Raw genomic sequence first — 18,965 nt, forward strand, 5'->3', positions numbered from 1 at the left:
AACATCTGGATACACCTCCTCTAGGGCCCACGGGCCCACAGCAGGGTTCGCAACATCTGGATACACCTCCTCTAGGGCACACGGGCCCACAGCAGACTCTGTATCCGCCGAAATAGTTGGTTCGATGATTTCACTAGAGTGGTCCGCCGGCAGGCGCATCACCACGAGTGGTTGGTCGCTCTCTTCTCCGCCAATGGTTCGCTTGGCTCCTTAGCTGGCTCTGTAGACTGAGGTACAATAGGCATCAAGAAAATTGCACCGCAGCAATCACATTTGGGTTCCCACGCCAGTGCGCCTCTAGAACAGTCACAGGTGGGACTAAAGCACTGTATACACGGTTCCCCATCCACCTCGGTGGTCTTGAAGTCTATTGGTAACTGAGACAAGGTTGCTCCCTCGCTATAGGCTTCTTGCCGGGGGCTTACTGCGCATGCGCGAACTGATGCGCATTGGCGGCGCCCTCCTCACCCGGCTCCGGGAGCGCCGGGAGCCATGTGACGTGCGTGCGGCCTTCGTAACCGGCCGCACGCGTCCCCGGCAACCCCGAGCCGGGGGCCTGACCGCCCTCACCCCTGTGACCGCCGGGCGGTGCCGCCATTTGACTCAGCTGCACCCGCGATCGTCAGCAAGGTGAGGGGGGTGCTGACAGGCTGGGGAGGCCTGGCTACATAAGTCTCACCCTCTTTCATGTAATTGAGGGTGTGAACATTTGTAGGCTCCAATCAGGAGTTTAATGATGTTTCACTGCTGACCCCTGCTCCCCCCTTGCTCCCTGTTTTCTCTGTCTTTTGAGGGATCTAGGAAAGATCCCATAGGGGGTCTGAGAAGGTGTTCGCAACAACACTCACAGCTGCGGATTCACTAAGGAGAAGAGAAGATTACCTATCAACTCCACATAGAGTTAGCGCCCGAGGTTTGTTTTGTTATTTGTCAGTTCTGGTCAGAAAATTACATTCTGGTTTTAAAAAACAAACAAAAAAACCCCCATGATTTTTGAGAGTGAGATTCCAATTGCCGTTTATGAGACCACATTAAAATATTTATTGGCTTAAAGAAAGTTTTTTTTTTTAAGAAATTGTAGATTTTTGAGGTGAGTGTCTGGGAGTTTTATGGATAAAGAGTGAGAATAGACCAGTCCAGGCATGTGAGTACCTGTCAGGTCTAGAAAGTGTAGTTTTTTCCCCCCCAAGTGCGTTGTCTTTACGAGAGAACAAAAACAACCCTTTTTTGCTTAATAATAACTAAATTCAACGAAAACCATTTTTTGTCAGTTAGTTTTAACAATCACAGCCTTGAAATGGTCAGGCAAAATGCGGATGACCATGAGCAAAATGGTGTTAGAGAGGAGCTGGACTGAATGGGACTTGCTGGCTAACAAAATAGTAATAACATCAAGTAAGATCCCAAATGTAATTATTATCTGTTGCAATAAAACTGTAATTTACAGCACTAGAGCTCTTTGGGATCATTTAATCTTCTCAGCATCTGTGTCTGGGCCTATTAGAAACTCTCACTCATTCCAGAGGGCCGACCTCACGGTGATAGGAGGTTCGACCGTGACAGCTCTGCAATCGTTTCAGACCCTCCAACATTTGATCCATGTTGGGATCCTCCGTCAATGGGAAATAGGGTAGCATCCGAACAAGTGAGCACCTTGTAAAGGACACCTTAACTTGCTCTTTACTTACTATAGGCAAATATCAGCTTACCGATTAAATATTTGTAATAATTGTATACAAGTAGTGATAAATTCCCTATACCCTTCTGATAACCCCCCCCCACCACAAACAATTACAACATAAGTGCATGAAAGAGTTAATGGAGCAAAACTAGGTACAGGGCACAGAAACCAGGTATAGTACCTGTTAAATAAGCACATTTGAAGGGCATGTCATTCCCAAGCAGGCCAATGCCAACTCTATACAATCTATATTCTACATGTAGTACTTGGTGTGAATTTGACACCGATTCTGATGATTTATTAGGAAATAAAGAATACAGCCGTGTGTGTGGTAACAAGCAGTTAAAAGTGCAGTCCCCCATACTCTTTTCTGAAACGCTTTTTTTTCCGTACAAGTATTTTTTATTGAATTTTTCATCGAAAATGATTACAAACAGTATTCATAACATTATATAAAACAGTCTGAAACGCTTTTTTTTAAACTCAGATTTTTATTGATTTTTACCATCATACAGTAACGCTTTTTAATGTCACCTTTGAATAAACCTTTTCTTAATATGTAATCTTTTTTTTTTTATATGATGCATTACCCCACAGATGCCTACCACAAAAATTCTGGGAACATAACATTTTTTTCCCCCTCGTTTTTAATTTTTTTTTTAATGTGTATAATGTTTCCACAAATCTTCAAAAACTTGCAGGTGCTATATACTTAAAAAAAATTCCTTTTATTCTCGTATTTTACTCATAAACATCAACATCACAGTATTAATATTATTATTTACTTCAGCATCAGCATAAAAATGGTGTAGCATTTTTTGACCATGTGCAAAACAACCGTTCCAATCACAATGTCCCCTATGTGTGAGGAGACAGGCCTCCATCTACAGGCACAAGGCACTGCATAATACCAGAATGCACGAGCACCGCCAGTAGGCCGCGCTCAGCTAGTGACAGCTGGTTGGCAGGTACAGTAGTAGACGCAGAACGCGTTCCCTTGGCTGGCGACGTTAGCGCGTGCACTCACACGCTGACTTAACCCTTTCGCAGACAGATTGGTGAGGGTTAAGGGAAACCTGCAATTCTGGCTGCGAAAGGTTGAAAGCAAAGCCTTGAGTTGTCAGTCTCAGGTGCGCGGGAATGGACAAAGCGGCGGCGCGCTCTGGCGGATCAGTTGGTTTCCGTTGGTTGGGCGCCGTGAGCGCGCTTGGTGGGGGGAGGGATCGGTGAGTGAGAGCGGGAAATGATCTCCGGTGACAGAGGACGTCACGGCAGCTGGTATATAGTGATGATCATTATGAGCATACATTATATGTATCTATAAACATATAGCTATAGTCGTTATACCCATAGATGCAGCAAACCCCGTCTCAGTGTGAGGCCTTTAGGTATAATAAACCTGATGGTAATATTGGGGTTTATCAGTAATCTCCATGCACGTGTGTGTGTGTGTATTATACACAATTCCTTGTAGGCCTGTATTTCAGTCTAACCAGGTACTTAAAAGTACATAAAAAATAGTGTTACTGTGTCTGATTTATAATAAAATAAATACATCTCCATTTATCAAACATCGGGGCAAACATTTGTTAGCGTATTTTAGAAAGATTTGAAGCCATATTGTTGTGGTCAAATTACTAAGGGCAGAGCCTTTCTGCCAGAAATTCCCTTTTTAGAAGTGTAGGTTTCTATATACAGGTAGTCCTCGCTCTCCAACGTTTCACTTTAAAACGCATGGCATATCCAACGCTTTACAATGCAACCATAAGGGCCGTTTTCGGCGTGGGAATGCGTATACCCGACGCCTGAATGCGTTATCCAACGCTCACCGCCACTGATTAACATGGGGCTCACGTTACAACGGTCTCACTATCCAACGCTACTTCCAGACCGTATTCCGTTGGATAACCGAGGACGGCCTGTATAAAAGCTGTGGGGCGGCAGTAACTAGGCAGTGCTATCAGTGGGGGGTGGGATGAGGCTTACATTTGGCTTCTTATTTACATATTTGCTTCTAATTTATTTGCTCGTTTATTGTTCAATTCTGCTCCAGAAGAGGGAGTTTGCACCAGCAACCTGCACTTCTCACAGCTGCTTTCTCCCTGTCTATTTTTTCTCTTTTCTCACTCTTTTTTTTCTCTTTTCTCCCTGTCTCTCTCTTTGCTTTCTCCTTTCTCCCTGTCTCTCTTTGCTTTCTCCCTTCTCCCTGTCTCGCTCTTTGCTTTCTCCCTTCTCCCTGTCTCGCTCTTTGCTTTCTCTCTTCTCCCCGTCTCTCTCTTTGCTTTCTCCCTTCTCCCCGTCTCGCTCTTTGCTTTCTCCCTTCTCTCCGTCTCGCTCTTTGCTTTCTCCCTTCTCTCCGTCTCGCTCTTTGCTTTTCTCCCTGTCTCGCTCTTTGCTTTCTCCCTTCTCCCTGTCTCGCTCTTTGCTTTCTCCCTTCTCTCTGTCTCGCTCTTTGCTTTCTCCCTTCTCTCTGTCTCGCTCTTTGCTTTCTCCCTTCTCTCTGTCTCGCTCTTTGCTTTCTCCCTTCTCTCTGTCTCTCTCTTTGCTTTCTCCCTTCTCCCCGTCTCGCTCTTTGCTTTCTCCCTTCTCCCCGTCTCGCTCTTTGCTTTCTCCCTTCTCTCCGTCTCGCTCTTTGCTTTCTCCCTTCTCTCCGTCTCGCTCTTTGCTTTTCTCCCTGTCTCGCTCTTTGTTTTCTCCCTTCTCTCTGTCTCGCTCTTTGCTTTCTCCCTTCTCTCTGTCTCGCTCTTTGCTTTCTCCCTTCTCTCTGTCTCGCTCTTTGCTTTCTCCCTGTCTCGCTCTTTGCTTTCTCCCTTCTCCCTGTCTCGGTCTTTGCTTTCTCCCTTCTCTCTGTCTCGCTCTTTGCTTTTCTCCCTGTCTCGCTCTTTGCTTTCTCCCTTCTCTCCGTCTCGCTCTTTGCTTTTCTCCCTGTCTCGCTCTTTGCTGTCTCCCTTCTCCCTGTCTCGCTCTTCTCCATGTCTCTCTCCCCATCTATATATTTTTACCCTATTTGAACACTTTTCTGGCAACACACATCTTCTTTCAACGTTTTCAGGATCATAATCTGGTCAAAGCTATGTTGTTGCTAATGTGGGTGTATAAAGAGAAGGTTGTTTATGAGGCAAAGAGATCCTGTTCTCTCTCTTTTTTTTTTTTTCTCCACTGGCTTGGCCATATTCTGATTAAATCCAGGCATGGTTATGGCATTTGAAATTCTTTTGTTTCAGGTATCACAATATATATCCATGAATGAGGATCCCTTCTATAAAACCCAGTTGCCTTCTCTATGGATATACTGTAAAATTGTCTAGAAAGTTTAATCCCCTGCAAACTGCAGCTACTTACTCAAATTTTAATTGAAGACCGTTCTACATTATTACGTACAGTATTCTCAAATCAACACTTATTGTAGACCTGCTGTCTTTCCCCTCCTGATATGTTTAGTGAATCAGACGCTTCATGCAAATAAGAGACTTGCCGGTATACTGTATTTAGTTGACAATCTGTACAATATAAGTTATTGTTTCGGAGTTTGCTCCGTATGTAATTTGACCATTTACAGGTATATTTTTATATGTTATCAGTAGCCTCCCTGCCTGTATGCACTTTCGACAGAGGCACTGGGGAAACCCACAACCTTTCGTATTCATAACTGACTTTAATGCACCAATCTCCCCCCCCCCCCTCCCTTTAAATGAAAAAAAATAAATAAAATTGCACGCCTGTGTGCTTGCTGCTTGGCGAGACAACCAAATTTGATTTGGCTGCTCACTGATACGTCACGTGAGCGGTTCGCCCATTGAGGGCGAACCAGCTCCGTGACATCATGGCCGCGTCCCCTGACACGCCCCCGCCTCACGCGCAACTAGCTGGCCAGAAATCGCCCGGCCGCGCAGAGCACATGACGTCACGGTCTGGCCACAGCCTTAGGCTGCGTTTATAGTGCCGGCGACAACGACGTCGCGGCAAAATAAATGCATTGCCGCTGTCGCGTGCGCTTATAGTAAGTGCAACGCGACGTAGCGACGTATTGGTCGCGATCGCTGGAAGTCATCTCTATTTGATTTTCCAGCGACCGTCGCCGGCCGGCACTGTAAGCGCAGCCTTATGCTGTTCAGGAGATACAAGCGGTTTTAAATATGGAGTGTCCGGGGAGGTAAAAATGGAGCCCAACCCAGAGCCCAGTCCAGTCTAAAGGTTACCATGGTAAGCTCAGAAGCTACAAATTAAAATCATGATTTTTAACATGATTTAAGGATTAATTTACTGGCAAATGGATTTGCATAGTTGAACTCTATGGGGATCCGCCAAAGCCATTAAGTAAAAACACCCTCCCTTCCTCCACACAGAAAAGAATTGGGCAGTACAGTATACAGGCATACCCCGGTTTAAGGACACACACTTTAAGTACACTCGTGAGTAAGGACATAGCGCCCAATAGGCAAAAGGCAGCTCGCGCATGCGCCTGTCAGCACGTCCTGAACAGCAATACCATCTCCCTACCTGTAACGAAGCTGTGCGCAATGCGGGGAGACTATAGAGCCTGTTAGAAATGCGTTATTTACATTAGTTATGCACGTATATGACGATTGCAGTACAGTACATGCATCGATAAGTGGGAAATAGGTAGTGCTTCACTTTAAGTACATTTTCGCTTTACATACATGCTCCGGTCCCATTGCGTACGTTAATGCGAGGTATGCCTGTATATGCAATCGTTTACTCTCTTTTTATGAAAGAGATTGGGTCAAGACTGTAAAGAACTCCAAAGCGTTTGGTTACTACGGAGAGATTAGCATTTTAAAAATACTTACTTTTCTGATTTGTTTTAAAAGGGTGTCAATTACCTAGAGTACATTGAACCTATTGAACATGTCACTGTCACTAGTTGATTTTTTGGTCTCAGGAGGGACAGCCCCTATATTACACCACATCTCAAAGTAATGATTTTCATTTGAGCAGCACAGGTTTGCAGGGTTACTACAATCTAAGGGCTATTGCCACCTAATACCGCCCCCATGTGGGTAATGTTAGAATTACTACAGATATTAACCACGCAAATAAATAAGGTATGGTGGATAAAAAAGTAACACAAATCCTCCACCATACAGTGTGCAGCAAATAAAAATATCCCTTGTGAAAATCTTCACGTCTCAGACGGGTCTGCCTCCATGCTTTTCATTTGCATGTCATTTCCCCAAATCCCTGGCTGCAGTGGAAATGCTATGCTAAGAGATAATGTGGAAAAGCAGGGTGGCAGAGCTGTCTGAGACATGTGAATGTGTTCACAAGTGACATTTGTATTTGCTGTACAGATATTAACAGCTGGAGTGGTGGCTTTCAACTTTTTAAAAGTGCGATTCCCATCTATCGCTGACCCACCAGTTTTTCCCTGTCCCCACTCAACATATCAACAAATTGTCTGGGCCGCTGGAGTGATCACATGATCAACTTACCTTTAATGTGCAACATTTAGTAGCTGTTTCAATTTATTAAACATTTTAATTATTGGGTCCTTAACCGTAAAACAGCTGCCGTTACTAATTTACCCTCTGGAAGGCTCCCCTTAAACACCAGGAATGCACATGTTGAAAACTACTGGGATAGAACATATACTGTACAGTGATCTTTAACATATTATGCCTGCTATAGTTCAAGGGCCACACACACGTGTGCACGTATATCCTCAACAGCCCGTGTCAATCCATTGCTGGGTGAAGGTCTCCCCAATTATCTTCCAGGCACTGCTCTTGCAAGCCTTCTCCACTTTGCTCCAACACATTTTTTAAAATGTCTTTCTCCCATCTTACTTCTGGTCATCATCTTGGTCTTTTGATATCCTTTTGGAATCCAGTCGAGTACTATCCCTGTCCAACGATGGTAATTTCTGTTTGCGATATATCCGTCCCACTGTCATTTTAAATTCTTCACTTTTGTGATCATGTCACATACAGTTTCTTGTTTCCCAACCCATTCATTTTCCTGTTTCTTTTGGTACTACTCTCCATAATGCTTTTGAGTTGTTAGAAGCTTCTGAATTATCTTCGCATTTAATGTCCAAGTTTCACATCTGTACTTAAGCCCAGGCAGTATACTGGTCAAACACTTTCCCTTTGAGGCACAGTGGATGGTTCCCTTGTAAGATTGTCTTGTTTCTTCCAGATGTGCTCCATCCCATCTTCATTCTCCTATCAATTTAATGTGAAGGATTACATCTAGTAATACTTGTGCATTGTAGATATAGTCTTCACTTTCTAGTTCAAATACATTTATTTCAATCTTAGAATTGACCATCACTGTGGTCTTGATTCATATGGAGGACCACCATCTTTCTTTAATGAGTTCTCTGGTTTGGTGCTGGAGATTTTCTGGACGTGTGCACAAATAACAATGTCATCTGTAAATCGTAAGTGACCCAAATATTCACCGTTGATTTTGGTTCCCTTTTCTTACCAATTTAATGTCCTGAACAATTCTTCATGTGTTGCTGCGAAAGCTTTGGGGACATGGTGTCTCCCTGTCACACTCCCTCGCTGATCCTTATCATGCTTGTATATTCATGTAATCTAATGGTTGTTGTGGCATTCTTGGAAATGTTCCTTGTATCAATGGACACTTTATCGTGTTAATGCCTTTAAAACCGCGGAGATCTACGAATCCTCAGCTGAGTAGTAGATCACATTCATTATTTCGGGAAATCACTTTATTTATGTGTATCTTTATTCAGCGCCATCCATGTACATAGCGCTTCACAGCAGTAATACACGTTACTGTGATATAACCCAGGGGTGCGCAATCTTGCCCCGCTGCGCCCCCCTACCTGCTTCCTTTCCTGCTCACGCCCACCTCCCTTACCTTGTCTCCGCGTCAAATAAAGCTGCGGGGGTCACGTGATGCCACCTTGCCATGGCAACGCGTCACCGAAGACAAGGTAAGGATAGTTGTAGAGGCCTCGTGATCATTCGGCATTTCATTTAAATTCCTTGGGGAAGAGCGCGGGTCCTCTGCAACCGCCGGCCCCCCCCAGTTTGCACACCCCTGATATAACCCATACTGGGAATAAGTGCTTCAGACATAAATTACATTAAGAAAAGGAGCCATTGACCCACAGAGCTTACAATCTAAGTGGTAAGGAGGGAGAACTTAGATACAGTAGGAGGGTGTTTTGGTTAGTGTCTGCAAGGGGTGAAGGTCAATGCCTATAAGATGTATAGTATCTGCCAACGGAGCTACCCATATGCTTTGTTAAAGAGGTGTGTTTTAATATGGGTCTTAAAGGTGGAGAGAAATGGTGCTAGTCTGATATTGAGGGGAAGGGCATTCCACAGGTGTGGGGCAGTGAGAGGTTTTAGGCGGAGGGGGCTTTAGATACAAAAGGGGTAGATGGAAGACATCTTTGATCAGAACACAAGAGTGGGTGATGGTGAATAGCGAAATTGGGGCTGAGATGTAAGGAGTGTATAGGCTTACAAGAGAGGAGGACCATTTTGTATTTAATAGATGCAGGAGAGGGTTTTCAGTAGAAGAGACACTGAGACAGATTTAGGGGAGAGTAAAGTGATTCTAGCAGCAGCGTTTAGGATAGACAGGTGAGAGGCACGAAGGCCAGACATTAGGTTACAATAGTCAAGATGGGAGAGAATGAGGGCCTGTGTTAGTTTTAGCAGTAGAGTGAAACAGGAAAGGGCGTATCTTTGCAATGTTATGGAGGAAAAAAACAACGGGTTTTAGCTATATTGTGAGGGAGGATGCTTAGGTTGCGCTTATAGTGCCAGCGACGCTGCAGCAAACCAAATGTATTGCCGCCGTCGCCTCGCTTGGTCGTGATCGCTGGAAGCCAAATCAATTTGGTTTTTCTAGTGACCGCAGCGTGACGTCGCTGTCGCCGGCGACGGCACTATAAGCGCCAGCCTTAGGCAGTGTACTTGTGATACTGAGTGTACGACTTGGATGTGGTCCATTGTGTTGTATCCACTCTGAAATCGTGCTTCTCTAGTCCAGGGTCTGTTGCAGTCGATTAGTATCTTCATAACAATCTTGTCCGTGACTGGAAGTAGACTGATTAGTCTGTAGTTCTTGAGGTGGTCTTTGTCTCCTTTCTTGTGGATGAGGATAACTATGACATTTCTTCATTGTTCTAGAATTTTCCTGTTCTTCAAGCAGCATGTACAGGCATATCCCGGTTTAAGGACACTCACTTTAAGTACACTCGCGAGTAAGGACATATCGCCCAATAGGCAAACAGCAGCTCAGGCATGCGCCTGTCAGCACGTCCTGAACAGCAATACCGGCTCCCTACCTGTACCGAAACTGTGCGCAAGCGGGGAGACTATAGAGCCTGTTACAAATGCGTTATTTACATCAGTCATGCACGTATATGACGATTACAGTACACGCATCGATAAGTGGAAAAAAAGATAGTGCTTCACTTTAAGTACATTTTCGCTTTACATACATGCTCTGGACCCATTGCGTACGTTAATGTGGGGTATGCCTGTAATGAATTTTGGAAGGTTTTTCTTTTCCATCTTCCCTGAGGGTGAGGGCTTTCCCATTCTTCATGGATTTTATTGCTTTTGACACTTTTGGGAGGATTCATGATACATCATTGGGGATTTCTTCCTCTGCTGGTTTATGCCCTGTTATCCGTTTTCTTGTACAATATCATGTAGAATTCCTCAACTCCGTTGTTTATTGTTGATCCATTGTCTTGTTTGAGTGCGATGATTTGCTTCTTCCCAGTTATAAGTCGCTGCATCGTCTTTAAGCTTTTATTATCTTTGATAGCCTTCTTCACCATATTGCAGTTACATTTTCTTTCATCTTTAGTTATACAGTTGAATGCAAAAAAAGAGCGCACATTTTGCATAGGGTATTCAAATATTAAATTGTGAAATAAAATCCTAAAATTATAATTTTTTTGTTCCTCTGGATCCTAGTGTAGCTCACAAGCCCAATCTCCCAACTTCTCTAAGGTCGTGTCCGAGTGGCTTCACGCTTGCCTTTAGCTTGAGCGATTTGTGCCCTCTAATTGGACGCGATGAGGCGGCGTGTCATGGGAGTGAACATGATGTCACCAGAGCTGGTTCGCCCTCACGCATCGCGAGTGCCGGAGATTGTGGTCGCACGTTCTCAGGACAGCCTCATAGAGGCACAACATTGTGATTGCGCCGCGAGCGCGATAACCATGGACACGGCCTAATAGAATACAGCAGAAAAAGGGCACAAAGGAGTACAGTGCAAATGATACAGATGAAACTGCCGGTTGTAGCCAATGTTTGAGGGAAATCCCTGAGCATCTCGCGGATATTCCGCTAGATCAGTGATTCTCAACCAGGAGTTCACGGAACCCTGGGGTTCCGTGGAGCAGTCCCAGGGGTTTCCGCCGAGCTGCCCGTTCTCACTGCGGCCCGCGACGGCTCTCCCCCTGGCTCCCGTCCTCCTCTGTAGGAGCGCGCTCTATCAGTCCGGCACTTCCGGTGCCTGCTGCTAGCTACAGCGCCGCCCGCCGCCTCTAGCCTCCCGCCCGCCGCCTCAAGCCTCCTGCCTGCCGCTTTCTGCCACCACCGCCTGAGGTAGGCAGGTGGGATGGTATGGAGGATCGGTAGCACCGTAGCATTACCAGCATGGGGAGGGGGGGCGTTGCAGAACATGGCCTGCTGTAGTAGTGTGCTGGGATGGGGGATCGGTATGAGGGTTGAGTGGTGAGTGCAGTGGGGGGAGATCCGTGGTGGCTTGTGAGCTACAGGAGGAGGGAGATACAGGGGGGAGAGTGATGTGAGATGTGGTGGGGTGACGTGAGATGCAGGGTGGTGGGTATATGAGGAGGAGGAGGATGATGAGGGGTGCTGGGGGAGATATATAGAGGATGATGAAGGGTGCTGGGGGTGATATATAGAGCATGATGATGAAGGCTGCTTTGGGATATATGAGGATGATGATGAGGGGTGCTGGGGGAGATATAGTGATGATTTTACCCGTGCGGCCCGATTTAAAAAAAAAAAAAAAAGCTGTGTGCTGAGTGCACGCGCATAGTAAGTGAAACTTCTTTGTCTTTTGTCACTGTTTTGTCACAGAAATTGTATTTGTAAGAATGATATATTTAATAAAAAATACAATTTCAGTGCCAAAACGCAAAGAAGTTTGACTTAGAACACGTGTTTTAGCTATTTGCACTTCTATATTTATAGTAACTGGGAATTCCGTGTGTGTGTGTGTGTGTGTGTGCGTGTGTGTGTCAGTCAGTCAGTCAGTCAATGTTTGTCAGTCAGTGGGTGTGTGTCAGTCAGTCTGTGTGTGTGTCAGTCTGTGTGTGTGTCAGTCTGTGTGTGTGTCAGTCTGTGTGTGTGTCAGTCAGTCTGTGTGTGTGTCAGTCAGTCTGTGTGTGTGTCAGTCAGTCTGTGTGTGTGTCAGTCAGTCTGTGTGTGTGTCAGTCAGTCTGTGTGTGTGTCAGTCAGTCTGTGTGTGTGTCAGTCAGTCTGTGTGTGTGTCAGTCAGTCTGTGTGTGTGTCAGTCAGTCTGTGTGTGTGTCAGTCAGTCTGTGTGTGTGTCAGTCAGTCTGTGTGTGTGTCAGTCAGTCTGTGTGTGTGTCAGTCAGTCTGTGTGTGTCAGTCAGTCTGTGTGTGTGTCAGTCAGTCTGTGTGTGTGTGTCAGTCAGTCTGTGTGTGTGTGTCAGTCAGTCAGTCTGTGTGTGTCAGTCAGTCAGTCTGTGTGTGTCATTCAGTGTGTGTGTGTGTGTGTGTGTTTGTGTGGTGTGTCAGTGTGTGTCAGTCAGTGTGTGTGTGTCAGTCAGTGTGTGTGTGAGTCAGTGTGTGTGTGTCAGTCAGTGTGTGTGTGTCAGTCAGTGTGTGTGTGTGTGTGTGTGTGTGTGTGTTTCAGTCAGTGTCTGTGTGTTTCAGTCAGTGTCTGTGTGTGTCAGTCAGTGTGTGTGTGTCAGTCAGTGTGTGTGTGTCAGTCAGTGTGTGTGTGTGTGTCAGTCAGTGTGTGTGTGTGTCAGTCAATCAGTGTGTGTGTGTGTGTCAGTGAGTCTGTGTGTGTGTGTGTGTCAATGAGTCGGTGTGTGTGTGTGTGTGTCAGTGAGTCTGTGTGTGTGTGTGTGTGTGTGTGTGTGTGTCAGTGAGTCTGTGTGTGTGTGTGAGTCTGTGTGTGTGTGAGTGTGTGAGTCTGTGTGTGTGTGTGTGTCAGTGAGTCTGTGTGTATCAGTGAGTCTGTGTGTGTATCAGTGAGTCTGTGTGTGTGTGTGTATCAGTGAGTCTGTGTGTGTGTCAGTGTGTTTCAGTCAGTGTGTGTGTGTGTGTGTCAGTGTGTGCCAGTGAGTCTGTGTGTGTGTGTGTCAGTGAGTCTGTGTGGCTGTGTGTGTGTATCAGTGAGTCAGTGTGTGTGTCAGTGAGTGTGTCAGTGAGTCAGTGTGTCAGTCAGTGTGTGTGTATCAGTGTGTGTCCCCATGTCGCAGGCTGCAGATCAATGACAGGTGTCTGTGATCCCGAGCATATCTCAGCCAATAGCAGCGAGGCGGGCGCTGCTGCTCGGTGAGAGTGCACAGAGCGCTGTGTGTCAGTCAGTGTGTGTTACAGAACAGGGGCACAGACCCCACAGACCCAACACCGACCCCAGCACAGCCTCTCAGCTCCGACACCATGCGGGGGGGCTCCCGCTGCAGCTCACCTGTACCACGGCCTCTGCTGGCTGCTCGGCCCGGCACTCACTGCCCTGCTCTCCATGTCAGGTACTGTCTGGTCTTCTACCTCTGTACCTCCCCCCCTCTCTCTATCACCCTGCACCTCTCTCTCCTCACTCCCCCTGTATAATAATAATAATAATAATAGCATGTTCTTGTATAGCGCTGCTAATTGTACGCAGCGCTTTACAGAGACATTTTGCAGGCACAGGTCCCTGCCCTGTAGAGCTTACAATCTATGTGTTTGGTGCCTGAGGCACAGGGAGATAAAGTGACTTGCCCAAGGTCACGAGGAGCCGACACCGGGAATTGAACCAGGTTCCCGTGCAACAATCTCAGTGTCAGTCAGTGTCTTTTACTCACTGAGCCACTCCTTCTCCCTATCAATCCATCAGCCTGCTAAACCTACCACTCTATCCCTGCTCCTCTCAACTTCTACACCGCATGACTCCTCCCACCCCCCACCACCAAAGCGGCCGGTCCTCCCCTCCCTCCAGTCACCGGTGTGGGAACAAGCGCCTCCTCCCACGTGCGGCATTCCCCGCTCCCACTGATCAGTACCGGCACCGGTATCTCCTCGGGCTGCGGTCTGGCACCGGTATCTCCTCGGGCTGCGGTCCGGCACCGGGTCTCCGAGCCGTGGCGTCCGGTGTGGGGGAGCGTTAGGAGTGGCGGCGGCGATTAAATTTTGAGCGGGTGCGGGGGAGCGGCGCCGGCGGCTAGCGGGTGGGGGGAGCGGCGCTCGTTAGGAGCTGTGGCGGCGGCGAGTAAATGTTGAGCGGGTGGGGGGGAGAGGCGCCGGCGGCTAGCGCCGCCGCATGTAAGCGGCCGTGTGGAGGGAACGGCGGCGGTTAGGAGCGCCGCCGGCGGCAGCCCGGCCTCAACTGCCAGCACTTTGATGTCAGCACTTTGACGTCACATCCGTTTCATTTTCTGTCTCCACAATCCATTTTTGTCCCATTACGAATGAGGTGCCACTAAAGAAGTTTCACTTCAAAAATATATGTATTGAGGGGGCATTTTTAATATGTATTGGCGGGGGCATTTTTTATATGTATTGGTGGGGGCGGGTATTTTTATTATGTATTGCGGGGTGGGGTTACATGTATTTAGTGGGGTGGTTTTTTTTGGTATGTATTTTGTGGGGGGGATTGTGTGAATGGGGTAATTGATGGAAGGTAAGGGCGAGTGAGAGGGGGGGAGTGAGTGAGGAAAAGAGGGAGTAAGCGTGAGACGCAGGGGAGAGATATACATGCGAGGGGGGAGAGTGAGTGAGACGGAGGGGAGAGAAATACATGGGTAGAGGGTGGAAAATAAAGGGGGCCAGTGATGTGTGAAATTAACCTAATATGTGTCAGCCAGATAGGGGTTCCCCAAGATTTTTCTAAAAACTTCAAGGGTTCCTCCAAACAAAAAAGGTTGAGAATCACTGCACTAGATAGTCCATAGCAGGCTGTAATTGCCCATCGGATTAACACAGCGGGGGTCCCTGCGTTTGAATGGGACTCGCGCTGTGTGAATCCTGTCTGTAAGAGATGCGCAGTAAGAGAGAGACTGAATCAGTCAATCTACTTGCGCGCCTCTAACGGGATTGCGGGGCTTTTATTTTAATAACATATTATTGTAGCAGGGGGTCTCCGGAGCTGAATCGCATTGATTTCAGGTTCGGGGTCCCCCTGCTTTCCGAGTTGCAGGCCCCGTTATTGGGGGACGGTATCCCAGCAGCCATGTTTAAATTTTCCCACATCATGGCCCACGTGATCGGGAGATTTAAGCAAAGCAGAGGGAACCGGCACCCCATAACGGGAGAGTAACTCGGGACCAGGGGGTCCCCAGACCTGAAATCAATGCGGTTCCGCTCTGGAGACCCCTGCTACAATAATATATTATTAAAATAAAAGCAACTTCAGCAGTTAAGCCAGACTACCAGGTTTATTGGGGGTAGAGGGGGTGAGTGAAGGGGGTATTTGCCCCAGGGTGGGTGGTTAGGGCTACCGGGAAGGTTGCGGGAGGGGTTAGCCTCTTCATTACCTTGGCGGTAGTAACCACTATGGTAATGAAAGTGTTAACTCCCACTACCCACCCCAGAGACATAACCACCCACCCTGGGGCAACTACCCCCTTCATCCACCACCTCCTGCTCCCAATAAACCTTTCAATACAAACATCAATACAATACATTGAACAACACTCCCCCCCTCCCAACACATATAGTACAGTAATGGGCAAAATCCCTATTATCCATATCTGGATAATAGCTAATGTGCCCAATAAAAAATAAAACATAACCAAAACATTACCCAGCTAGCATATAGTAAATTCAAGTTCTACTTACCTCAGCCAGGATGAAGGCCATCCTTGTCCTCTTCGTCTTCCTCTTCTTCAGTGGGCACCAACAGTAAAAAAAACAAAAAACGAACTACTTGCCGCTTACTTCTTAATCACCTTAGCGGTTTGCTACAATGGCAGTCAATGGCAAGCTACAAATAAAAAAACAAGCAGCAAATAAAATACTTTATTTATTTATAAAAGGTTTTACCAGGAAGTGATACATTGAGAGTTACATCTCGTTTTCAAGTATGTCCTGGGCATAGAGCTATGATGACAAATAATACATGATTACGTAAGTGAACAGGTTATACATTATATGTAGGGTATACATTATATATAGGACTTAGGTCCTACTCTGTATATACATTATATACAAGACATTGCATGCATAGTTAAAGATAATATATATTATAGGCGTATGTAATAATTACAGACCAGATTAAAATGTGAGACAGCTTTAGTTTTGAAAGAGCTGAAGACTGGTGATGGCTGTGAAAGTCTCCGGTAGATTGTTCAAGTTTTCGGGTGCACGGTAAGAGAAGGAGGAACGGCCGGATCCTTTGCTGAACCTTGGGACCATGAACAGTCTTTTGGAGTCAGATCTCAGATGATAAGTACTGCATGTGGTGGGGGTGAGGAGCTTGTTCAGATAGATGGGTAGGTTTCCCAGAAAGTATTTGAAGGCAAGACAGGAAAGATGAACTTTGCGCATAGAATCAAATGATGACCAATCTAGTTCTTTGAGCATTTCGCATTGATGTGTGTTGTAGTTGCATTGGAGAACAAAACAACATACTGTATTGAATTGTAGAGGGTATCAAGTTTGCTAAGGTGTGTTTGGGGTGCCGAGCCGTATACTATGCCCCTATAGTCGATAATTGACATTAGCATCTGCTGTGCGATACGCTTTCTGACCAGCAGACTTAGTGAGGATTTGTTCCTATAAAGTACACCTATTTTGGCATAAGTTTTGGATGTTGGGGTATCAATGTGTATCCCAAATGTTAAATGGGAGTCAAACCATATGCCCAAGTATTTAAAACTAGTAACAGGAGTTACGGTGGTATTAGCGTTGGTTCTGATCTGGAGCTCAGTCATTGGAGAAAAAAAAAATTAGCCTTGGTCCCAAATACAATTGTTATAGTTTTGTCAGTGTTTAAAAACAGTTTAATTTGGAAAATCCAATTTTGAAGTCTCAAAAAGTCAGATTGAAGTATGTGTTCAAGTTCGGAGAGGTTAGGGCTGTGTGTATATAAGATTGTGTCATCTGCATACATGTGTATTGAAGCTGCCTTACAAGCTGTAGGAAGATCATCAATGAACATGGAGAAGAGTAGGGCCCCAGAACAGAGCCTTGCAGAACACCACAGGTGATATTCAAGGGGTTGGAGTTAGAGCGTGAGATACACATGTTGGGATCTACCTGATAGGTAGGACTGAAACCAGTTTAAAGCATGCTTCCCTTTTCCAGAGCACTGTAGCTTGTTAAGTAGGATAGCATGATCAACAGTATCAAAAGCCTTTGCAAAATCTAGGAATATTGCACCAGTGAGTTGTCCCAGTTCCATTCCACACTGGATCTCATTTGTAAACTTTTAGCAGGGTTGTTACCATGGAGTGTTGGGGGCGAAAGCCAGATTGCAATTGGCTAGGGAAATCTGTCTTGGTATAGTAATCGCTTAATTGGGTGTGAACACATTTTTCCATGACTGGATAGTATTGGGAGAAGAGAGATTGGCCTGTAGTTTGAGACAGTGTTTTTGCCCCCACTTTCAAAGATTGGGACAACTCTGGCAGTTTTCCAGGTCTTAGGGATATTGCCTGCAGACAGAATAGAGTTGACTATTGAAGCAATTGGTTTGGCAATGGCGGGGGCACCGAGTCTTAGGAACTTAGATTGCAGTATGTCAGGTCCACATTGGCTGCTTATTTTTAATTTGAGGAGCGCTTGTGTAATCTTCTCTTCTGATACTGGGACAAATTGGGCAGTGTTGGGAGAGGGTGGGGCTATAGGGGTTCTCTCAGAATGAGGTTCATGTTTGTTGTTTGGGTTGTGTTTCACTAATAAGTTAGTAGCACATCCCACAAAGCAATCATTGAATGCATATGCAATGTCAGTGGGATTTGTCCGAATAATATCCTCCTTAGTGATATTACTTGGTTGATGATGGCTAGAAGGCTGGAATATATTGTGGATAACCTTCCAGAAGTTAGCTGTGTTTGATGTATTCCTTCGAAGTTTGTCAGAGCTATATTGTGCGTTTTTGTGTCTTGTTTGCGTTGTGCACATATTCCGCAGGAATCTGTAGTTATTAAGATCCTTGGTGGTGCCAGTTACTTTGTAGCTTTTCCACAAGTCATCCCTGAAATGGTAGAGTGCTATAAGAGCAGTTGTAACCCACGGAAGGTGGGCCCCCGTACTCTTATTCTGTGTAGTGGAGCATGGGTATCACAGAGTTTTAAGAACTCGGATTGGAAATAGTCGAGCGCAGAACTGGTGTCGGGAATTAAGTCGATTCTGTACCCAGGGCAGTTGGAACGGTCAGCCAGAAACTGTTGTGGGTTAAAGTTTCTAAATGTTCTAGTGAGGAGAACTTTAGGGCTTGATTGGGGTGGTTTAATTTTCTTTCCACAGTACACTATTGCATGGTCACTGAAAAGGTCAGGAAGGATGCCAGAAGATTGAATTCTGCTGGGATTTGAAGAGAGAATCCAGTATAGCAAGGAGTGGTTGTGTGATTTCAGGCTTGTCTATGTGGGTTGGGAAATGAGTTGCGTCAGGATAAGCTACTTGAGTTGTATCTGGATTTTGTGGTTTTTAGGGCTGAGCCAATTGTAGTTGAGATCCCCAAGAACTAGCAGCTCACTCTTCGCATTCAGAGAGGAAATGGAGCCAAGAAACTGGGTGCTATCAGTCAGGGACTGTAGAGGGGCTTTAGGGGGGCGGTAAATGCCAGTAATCAGGACGGGCCTAGAAAAGGGGAGGCAGATTTTGCCAACTAGGATTTCAAAAGAGGGTGGGCTTGGGGGCCAATTTAACAGTGTAAATTATAAGGTGTCTGAAATATAAAATAACACCCCTCCTCCTCTTTTTAACCTATCTTTCCTAGAAATAGAGTTTCAATAAAAAAAAATGCCCATAAACCAATTGATTGGCACTGTGGCCCACCATGCCCATAATATGAGCATGGTTTGCCACTATGGCAGTCAATGGGCAACCTAAAAAAAAACAAGCACCAAAAATACAATACATTACAATTAAATTAAAATAGCATTTGC

At 45.8% G+C, this 18,965-nt stretch overlaps 1 protein-coding gene across 12 annotated transcripts in view; it reads left to right on the forward strand.

The window, feature by feature from the left end:
- The first annotated feature begins 2,801 nt into the window (after positions 1-2,801).
- The window catches only part of TSPOAP1 (TSPO associated protein 1), a 125,081-nt gene continuing 108,917 nt past the window's right edge, over positions 2,802-18,965 (forward strand). For 3 of the 12 annotated variants that reach the window (XM_075594542.1, XM_075594551.1, XM_075594553.1), the window contains exon 1: positions 2,805-2,959. The gene's annotated coding sequence lies outside the window, so the exon portion shown is untranslated. The other 9 variants (XM_075594547.1, XM_075594550.1, XM_075594548.1 and 6 more) reach the window with 7 other exon arrangements.

This window comes from Ascaphus truei, chromosome 3 (genome assembly GCF_040206685.1).
Source record: "Ascaphus truei isolate aAscTru1 chromosome 3, aAscTru1.hap1, whole genome shotgun sequence".
NCBI classification, from domain to species: Eukaryota; Metazoa; Chordata; class Amphibia; order Anura; family Ascaphidae; genus Ascaphus; species Ascaphus truei.